The sequence below is a fragment of the Hoplias malabaricus genome, unplaced genomic scaffold (genome assembly GCF_029633855.1).
Source record: "Hoplias malabaricus isolate fHopMal1 unplaced genomic scaffold, fHopMal1.hap1 scaffold_30, whole genome shotgun sequence".
NCBI lineage: Eukaryota > Metazoa > Chordata > Actinopteri > Characiformes > Erythrinidae > Hoplias > Hoplias malabaricus.
This window is the reverse complement of record NW_027100924.1, coordinates 1864903-1874722: the sequence shown is the minus strand read 5'-3', so window position 1 is coordinate 1874722 and position 9820 is coordinate 1864903. Positions and strand designations below refer to the sequence as shown.

The window sequence follows — 9820 nt, the reverse complement described above, 5'->3', positions numbered from 1 at the left end:
ACGAGTAGGTGTGAGACCGGGCTGTAGCTTAACATTACTGGCTGATGTAACTTTGCTAACTGACAAAGCGACACATTTATGTTATGATTAAAACCAATATTTAACAAAAAATATATTCATTAAACACATGAAAAGTGTTGTATTCTAATCAAATGATATTTAAACTCCCGCACGAGTTATGCACAGGGGCCGTGTCTTCATTAATTCAGACTTATTATCCTGGATTTAAGTCCTTTATAGAGTATTTAGTTATTTTTTATAACGTCTCTTCCTTACACATGTAAACAATCGTACACACACAAAAATGCGTGTATTTGTATAACTAAAAATGTGAGTCTGTAAACAAGTTTTAGTCCCCACACCGAGATTATATCCATCTACACACAGACAAAGAGAGAGTCCACCAGTTTCGCTACACTACACTTTGTTTGGGTTTTTATGTACTGTTTCTAATTCTATATTTTTGTTGTGATATCAGTTATAATTGAATATGTATTTTGTCTCGTTCACCAGTGATATTTTTCAGTTACTGTAGTTAAAACAGCATTTAACTAATCCATACGGGCCTACTTACATATTCATGATTGGATTTACATCACACACTGTAGCTGACACGAAACATAAATCCTTTGTGAACGTAGTCCCTACGTTTCATCTGAATTATTCATAACATAGTGAGCGAAGCACTGACCTATGGCTACGTTGAGCCCTACGTGAGCAGTGTGAAGACAGCAATATTAGTAAGCTGATCCCCATAGCAACTGGAAGTTAATTTTTCACAATAAAAAACCTCTGGTGTTTAGTACCTTAAAATTTGTAAACATGCATATTATTATATAACTTCATTCATAACATGCTCTAAAGCTTTTCATAATTGTATATCAAACAAACATCACTATTCTCTCACACTATGTGTGTGACACATACTGAGATTTGACATTGATAAATTATGTGCATTCTTTTAATAGCATACTGCTAAACAATACAGTGTCAATACAAACCCATGGTGAAATTAACTTTCCAGATCCTCCTCTTTCTGTAAACGTATTGTATGTTTAACGATACATTAAGTTACTCATGTTTTATTTAATTATGTGTATCTACTTCTATATATAAATTAAGAGAGGATAAATCTCCTTCAAAATGAAATTGAACAAAAAATTCTGAATTAAAAAAGGGCTTTTTCAGCAGTTCAGTGGTGGTTGAAGTGAGGGGTTTATATATATATATATATATATATATATATATATATATATATATATATATATATATATATATATATATGTGTGTGTGTGTGTGTGTGTGTGTGCTTTTAAACGTATTTATATATGTATAATGTTAATACAAAATCTCATAAAAAACATGGTCAAATCCAATACGCTTAGAGACCAACGACATTCCTTACACCTGGACCCCCATGACTACTGACGAAGAACACTCAGAAAAGTGACACTGAGCCTGCTGTGGGCCAACGCTGTTTTCTGACTGTGACTCTGAGCCGAGTGTAGTCAATTCACAAAAAACATTATAAGAACGCAGTACCAAAGCATGGCTCAATTTTGCATGTAGGTATTTGAGTATACACTAAGTAGGCTACAAGCTTATTGTTTTTAGTCCAATACACTTTATAAACTTGAATTCCTCTGTTTTTTTTTCATTTGTTTTAAATTATGCTCTAAACGTGTTGGATTCTCCGTGTTGACACGTAGCGTATAATTTCGTGTTAACACGTTAAGGTATTGACGCGTTATGAACGTGTTAACACGTTAAGTTTGTGTATTTCGTGAATCATGATGCTTTACTGCCACCAACTGGTGTATGGCGTTATTGCTGAAACAACATAAAGCCTTAACTTACCAAATAACGGAAACAATTCCAGTGTTTAATGTTCTGAACAATGTTTATGAGATTTTGTATAAACATTATACAAACATAATATTTATATAAACATAAATACGTTTAAAAGCGCACACAAACATAGATATATATACCCCTCACTTCAACCACCACTGAATTTACTGCTGAAAAAAGCCCTTTTTTAATTCAGATTTTTTTGTTCAATATAATTTTGAAGGAGATTTATCCTATCTTAACATATATAAGTATGTGGCCACAAATGGGTCCACAATTCCATTTAGACCTAACAGGTGGTGGTGGGGTCTTAGTTCCGAAAAGCCATTTAGTGGACAAAATAGCAGTTGCTTACCTCTTCGTAGTACCACACCATCCCAATCCACATATATGATACGCCGCTTGGTGGACCTTATCGGCCTAGCGCGCGGCGCCCCCTAGACGATTTACTTTGCAGAGCCCGGGGTCGGGTCCTGGGCACACGTGGTGAGAGCTAAAAATCCTCAAAGTTTGGGCCTTTTACCCGCACTTTTGCATCAATCCACCAGGTGGCTCCCGGAACGTCCCGATTCCAATATATTCCATTACAGGCAAATATATTGGGATTGGGATGGCGTATATATTTATCATTCGTTGAAGTGTTTTGTAATGTTTTTAATACTTTTAACATGCCCAACATCCATAGACATTAACATTTTTAAAGTGTTGGCTACTTTGATAAGGCAACACAAACGTCCTTTCACAAAGTTTCCAACTATCTTTGATATATGTATAATGCCAGTAAACCGACAAACACGTAACCACAGTGAGCCAGCCTGCCCTTCTGAAACTCTTGTCCGAACGCCTTACTTTCAAATTTTCAAGTTAGCTAATGTTACTGCTGCATTACTTAAGGTGGAAGCGAAAAATTTAAAAGCTTCTGAGCGAACACCAGTCAGAATGTCAACACTAGAACTATCAGGATTTTCATATACCCCCTTTTTCTACCAGAGGCTGCCAAATGGCAGTGCTGGGGTAATTTGCAACCCATTAGGCCACATTTTGTTATGTACATTAAGCCACTACTAGGTGCTAAAACGGGGGGATGGGTGATAGTGTGAACTGTGTTGACTGACAAAGCTCTGAGAGTCACAGCAGGCACAGACTTTCAGGAGTTTAGTTTAGGGCAACAGTCTCAACAAATAAAAAATATTTTGGTACTTTGGCAGTTTTCTCAGCTGCTGATAATTATTATTATAATCTTTCAAAAATATAATGAAATAATACTTGTTTATTTAGAATACACACAATAAAGAATTATTTAAGCTTTTTAGTTTATATTTGTTGATCTAATGCAGTATTATTTGATGTGAAACCTACAAAAACCTTGAGAAATATAAATAAAAAATTCAGTTAAGTAAAAATTGCTCAAAAATAGTATTTAAGTTTAATTTGAGTCATATTTACTTGTCAAGAAAAACACTTTGCCAATGGGGTGAGATATTTTGACTTAAAACAAGAAAAAATGTCCTGATAATATTCTTTTACTTGGGTTTTTAAATGTTTAAGTAAAAATGTCCTTTTTACAAGTAGCTGAGGGTTGTTTTTTGTATAAATTTATGTAAAAATATCTTTACCTATTGGCAGTTTTTCAAAAGACAAAAACTACTTAAAATAAGGTTACAACATATCAGAGCTATTTTGACTAATCAATATGCCACTTTTTGCACTGTGAAAACAATCCTACATTAGTACAAAGGAGGCAGTTTTTCAAAAGGCAAATTTACTTAAAATCTGAACTTTAGCTATTTTGACAAATCATCAGTGAGAAAACAATCCAAAATTAGTACAAAGGAGGCAGACTTGAGGTGTTTTGGAATTATAGTTCAAATAATGTCTTTGTGTGAGTTTTAGAGAAAGATGACTGCAGACACTGGAAAACTTGTTAATAAAGTGCATAAACTTTATATAATAAACTGCACCAAAGTAAATAGCCTATCTGGCTACATGCTGAGTGAAATAAAATAGAATAAACCTTTCTCACTATAGTACAATATTACAAATATACACGATGGAGGTAACTGAGATGGGTGTGTCAGTGTCAGTCAGGGTGTGTATTCCCTGCCACATACGCCGAGGGTCAGAGGAGGTAAAGTGCTCCTCAATCCAGAGTTTGTAGCAGTGCTTGGCTATAGCTGTTAGTCTCTTCATATTGCCAGGAACTCCAGTGGGCGGTACAAAGGACGCTTGTACCCTGAGCGCTTCTATGCTGAGGGATGCCATGCCAAGAAATCTCGGACCACCAGTCTTGTTTTTTGCCCTTCTTTTGTATGCATTAGGTTTCTCCATTTATGTGCATCTGCTTTTCTTTTTTCTGTAAATCAGGACCGGCGTTTGTAGCAGTGCTTGGCTATAGCTATTCCTCTCCTCAGGTTAGCTCTGGCCAAGCTGTATGCTTCCCGGCGTCCTGATCTGAAGGCAGCATCTCTGGCTTTGAGCAATGTGCGAACCTCTCTGTTTATCCAGGGCATTTGAATAGGGAATGTTAATTGTTATGGCAAACTTAAATTTAATGATTAAGTATCACCAGGAAGAAAGATCGATGCTCAAAGAATTCTTTGAGGAGAAGAGAGGAATAAGACAGACAGTCAAAGTCAGTCCACACAGTTGTTGATGTGTTTCAGGACAGAGTTAGTGTAGGTGTCCAAGTGGATGTGTGAGCCTGTGGAGGCTCGGGCAGCATACTCACTCCAGTCGGTGTGCTGGAACTGTTGCTGAAGGAAGGAGTCAGCCCCATCCATCCAGAACTTTACAGTTCTGGTTGAAGGCTTAATCCTCTGCATGACTGGAGTGTATTTGGGAAGCAGGAACAAAGAAAGATGATCGGAAAGTCCAAGATGGGGGTGGGGTGTTGTTTTGAAGCTGGTTAAAGTCGAACCAATGCTGAATCCGGTGTTTGTGCAGTGAATGTTAATTTCCAAAAGTGTCTGTCTGTCGTAACTGTAGTTCGCAAGAGTTATTTGCGCAAGAAAACTGCAGATAGCTAAGTACAGAAGTATAACATCACTAAAACCGGTAAGACGCTGAGCCTCGCAGTGTGATCGTGACGCCATCTTGGTCCTGGGAGACCAAGGACCATTTCCTATGGATATCAAGGTCCCAGAATCTGGAGGAAGAGAGGAGAGGCACGGAATCCACATTGCTCGAGGTACCCTGTAAAGTTTCCACAGTAAGTGGCGGTTTGGGGTCCCATGTCATCTGCTGGTGTGGGTCCACTGTATTTTCTGAGGTCCAAGGTCAACGCAGCCGCCTACCAGGGAGATTTAGATTACTTTATGCTTCCTTATGCTTCCAAGCGGGGTGGGTTAGTGCAGTGTGTAGTGCTGTTGAGAGCGAAGACACCCGCAAGTTCCACAGCACAAGCTCTTAGCACACGGCCAGGTACACCATCAGGGCCAGCTGCCTTCCGTGCATTCACTCTGCTCAGCATGCGACTGACGTCCGAAGTGGAAAGTACAAGTGGGTTGTCGTCGGTGGAGGATCGTTTATTGAAGATATCAATATCATCTGGTCGAAACGAGTGTAAAAGTTGTTCAGCTCATCAGGGAGTGAAGCACTGTTGGTACATGGAACAAAGCTAGTTGGTTTATAGTCAGTCAGGGTGTGTATTCCCTACCACATACGCCGAGGGTCAGAGGAGGTAAAGTGCTCCTCAATCCGGCGTTTGTAGCAGTGCTTGGATATAGCTATTAGTCTCTTCATATTGCCAGGAACTCCAGTGGGCGGTACAAAGGACGCTCGTACCCTGAGCGCTTCTATGCTGAGGGATGCCATGGTAAGAAATCTCAGACCACCAGTCTTGTTTTTTGCCCTTCTTTTGTACGCATTAGGTTTTTCCATTTATGTGCATCTGCTTTTGTTTTTTTTGTGAATCAGGACCGGCGTTTGTAGCAGTGCTTGGCTATAGCTATTCCTCTCCTCAGGTTAGCTCTGACCAAGCTGTATGCTTCCCGGCGTCCTGATCTGAAGGCAGCATCTCTGGCTTTGAGCAGAGTGCGAACCTCTCTGTTCATCCAGGGCTTCTGATTAGGGAATGTTAATTATTATGGCAAACTTAAAATTAGTGATTAAGTATCACCAGGAAGGAAGATTGACGCTCAAAGAATTCTTTGAGGAGAAGAGAGGAATAAGACAGACAGTCAAAGATTGCGTGAATCCGGTGTTTGTGCAGTGAATGTTAATTTCCAAAAGAGTCTGTCTCTTGTAGCTGTAGTTCGCAAGAGTTATTTGCGCAAGAAAACTGGAGATAGCTAAGTACAGAAGTATAACATCACTAAAACTGGTAAGACGCTGAGCCTCGCAGTGTGATCGCGATGCCATCTTGGTCCTGGGAGACCAAGGACCATTTCCTATAGAAATCAAGGTCCCAGAATCTGGAGGAAGAGAGGAGAGGCACGGAATCCACATTGCTCGAGGTACCCTGTAAAGTTTCCACAGTCAGTGGCGGTTTGGGGTCCCATGTCATCTGCTGGTGTGGGTCCACTGTATTTTCTGAGGTCCAAGGTCAACGCAGCCGCCTACCAGGGAGATTTAGATTACTTTATGCTTCCAAGCGAGGTGGGTTAGTGCAGTGTGTAGTGCTGTTGAGATAGCGTCCTCGGTGGATCTGTTGCAACGATAAGCAAACTGGTGTGGGTCCAGCGTAGCAGGCAGGCAGGATTTCAAGTGAGAAAGAACTAGTCTTTTAAAGCACTTGGAAATTATTGGGGTGAGTGCTACAGGTCGAAAGTCATTAAAGTCTGAAGCAGTAGAATGCTTAGGCACAGGCACAATAATGGCTGACTTAAAGATAGATGGTACAGCTGCCTGGGCAAGCGAAACATTAAAGATGTGAGCGAAGACACCCGCAAGTTCCACAGCACAAGCTCTTAGCACACGGCCAGGTACACCATCAGGGCAAGCTGCCTTCTGTGCATTCACTCTGCTCAGCATGTGACTGACGTCCGAATTGGAAAGTACAAGTGGGTTGTCGTCGGTGGAGGATCGTTTATTGAAGATATCAATATCATCTGGTCGAAACGAGCGTAGAAGTTGTTCAGCTCATCAGGGAGTGAAGCACTGTTGGTAGATGGAACAAAGCTAGTTGGTTTATAGTCAGTCAGGGTGTGTATTCCCTGCCACATACGCCGAGGGTCAGAGGAGGTAAAGTGCTCCTCAATCCGTCGTTTGTAGCAGTGCTTGGCTATAGCTATTAGTCTCTTCATATTGCCAGGGACTCCAGTGGGCGGTACAGAGGACGCTTGTACCCTGAGCGCTTGTTGATGCATTTCAGGACAGAGTTAGTGTAGGTGTCCAAGTGGATGTGTGAGCCTGTGCAGGCTCGGGCAGCATACTCACTCCAGTCGGTGTGCTGGAACTGTTGCTGAAGGAAGGAGTCAGCCCCATCCATCCAGAACTTTACAGTTCTGGTTGAAGGCTTAATCCTCTGCATGACTGGAGTGTATTTGGGAAGCAGGAACAAAGAAAGATGATCGGAAAGTCCAAGATGGGGGAGGGGTGTTGTTTTGAAGCTGGTTAAAGTCCAACCGATGCTGAATCCGGTGTTTGTGCAGTGAATGTTAATTTCCAAAAGTGTCTGTCTGTCGTAACTGTAGTTCGCAAGAGTTATTTGCGCAAGAAAACTGGAGATAGCTAAGTACAGAAGTATAACATCACTAAAACCGGTAAGACGCTGAGCCTCGCAGTGTGATCGCGATGCCATCTTGGTCCTGGAAGACCAAGGACCATTTCCTATAGAAATCAAGGTCCCAGAATCTGGAGGAAGAGAGGAGAGGCACGGAATCCACATTGTTCGAGCTACCCTGTAAAGTTTCCACAGTCAGTGGCGGTTTGGTGTCCCATGTCATCTGCTGGTGTGGGTCCACTTTATTTTCTGAGGTCCAAGGTCGACGCAGCCGCCTACCAGGGAGATTTAGATTACTTTATGCTTCCTTATGCTTCCAAGCGAGGTGGGTTAGTGCAGTGTGTAGTGCTGTTGAGATAGCGTCCTCGGTGGATCTGTTGCAACGATAAGCAAACTGGTGTGGGTCCAGCGTAGCAGGCAGGCAGGATTTCAAGTGAGAAAGAACTAGTCTTTTAAAGCACTTGGAAATTATTGAGGTGGGTTATGCAGTGTGTAGTTCTGTTGAGAGCGAAGACACCCGCAAGTTCCACAGCACAAGCACTCAGCACACGGCCAGGTACACCATCAGGGCCAGCTGCCTTCCGTGCATTCACTCTACTCAGCATGCGACTGACGTCCGAAGTGGAAAGTACAAGTGGGTTGTCATCGGTGGAGGATCGTTTATTGAAGATATCATTATCATCTGGTCGAAACGAGCGTAAAAGTTGTTCAGCTTATCAGGGAGTGAAGCACTGTTGGTAAATGGAACAAAGCTAGTTGGTTTATAGTCAGTCAGGGCGTGTATTCCCTGCCACGTACACCGAGGGTCAGAGGAGGTAAAGTGCTCCTCAATCCGGCATTTGTAGCAGTGCTTGGCTATAGCTATTAGTCTCTTCATATTGCCAGGAACTCCAGTGGGCGGTACAAAGGACGCTCGTACCCTGAGCGCTTCTATGCTGAGGGATGCCATGGTAAGAAATCTCAGACCACCAGTCTTGTTTTTTGCCCTTCTTTTGTACGCATTAGGTTTTTCCATTTATGTGCATCTGCTTTTGTTTTTTTTGTGAATCAGGACCGGCGTTTGTAGCAGTGCTTGGCTATAGCTATTCCTCTCCTCAGGTTAGCTCTGACCAAGCTGTATGCTTCCCTGCATCCTGATCTGAAGGCAGCATCTCTGGCTTTGAGCAGAGTGCGAACCTCTCTGTTCATCCAGGGCTTCTGATTAGGGAATGTTAATTATTATGGCAAACTTAAAATTAATGATTAAGTATCACCAGGAAGAAAGATCGACGCTCAAAGAATTCTTTGAGGAGAAGAGAGGAATAAGACAGACAGTCAAAGATTCTCTCTTATCTCTTGAATTTATTGAACAAATCCAAGCCATATATAGGACCCCAGTCACGTACACCATTATTAGATCATGTCTCGTTCCATCAACCCAAACATTCCCTTATTGGTGCCTCGTCATCTCCCTTTTATCTCCGTCCTCTTCGTATTGCCAGGAACTCCAGTGGGCGGTACAAGGACACTTGTACAAGCGCCTCTATGCTAAGGAATGTCATGTTAAGAAATCTTGGACCCTCGTCAACGTCAGAGAGGATCCCAGGCATGTCGCACCCCTTCTGCATAGGAGGTTATTTCGGGCGGGCCGAGCACAACGTGGGCATGGGCGTTTCCAGTGCGGGGCCGTCAGGATTTCAGAGGGCAGTACGAAATGAAGGTGTCTGAACGATGACAACCGACGTGGAGATGCTGCTCTACCGGAAAACCAGACCCGCCTTGGGTAGGCACCTGCCAGGCTTCATAAAAAGAAGCAGAGGGATCCTACCCCATGCTGCGGGTCAGCTTCCAGGGATGGGTTTTGTTTACCCTTCCCGTACCTATCTTTGGGAGACTTAGGCGGCCAGTCCCCTACGCTGAGACAGTCCGAAAACGGTGGCCGCAGGCACAGCGATGTCCGGGGCTCTGCATCTGAACTCGTGGCCCCACTCCTGTTTGCCAGCGTGCCCCACGAATCGACATTTCCTGGTTCTCCTCTGTCGGGACAGCAGATCCGAAAGGAGTGCTGCTCCGAACAAACGCACCGAGAGCGGCCGCGCCCGACCCGGGGCCCCGAAAAGGGTCTCGGTAGGGCCGACCCACGTGGCGGGGAGTGACGTTTCACCCCCTTTTCCCACGGTGCAGCTACCTGGTTGATCCTGCCAGTAACATATGCTTGTCTCAAAGATTAAGCCATGCAGGTCTAAGTGCACACGGTCGGTACAGTGAAACTGCGAATGGCTCATTAAATCAGTTATGGTTCCTTTGATCGCTCCACACGTTACTCGG

The 9820-nt window shown here is 42.9% G+C and overlaps 1 non-coding gene across 1 annotated transcript in view; it reads left to right on the top strand.

Annotated features, from left to right (window-relative positions):
- The first annotated feature begins 9677 nt into the window (after positions 1-9677).
- LOC136682398 (18S ribosomal RNA) overlaps positions 9678-9820 on the top strand; it is a 1839-nt gene continuing 1696 nt past the window's right edge. Inside the window, exon 1 of the ribosomal RNA XR_010798629.1 lies at positions 9678-9820. This exon is cut by the window's right edge and continues 1696 nt beyond it. This is a non-coding gene — a ribosomal RNA (18S ribosomal RNA).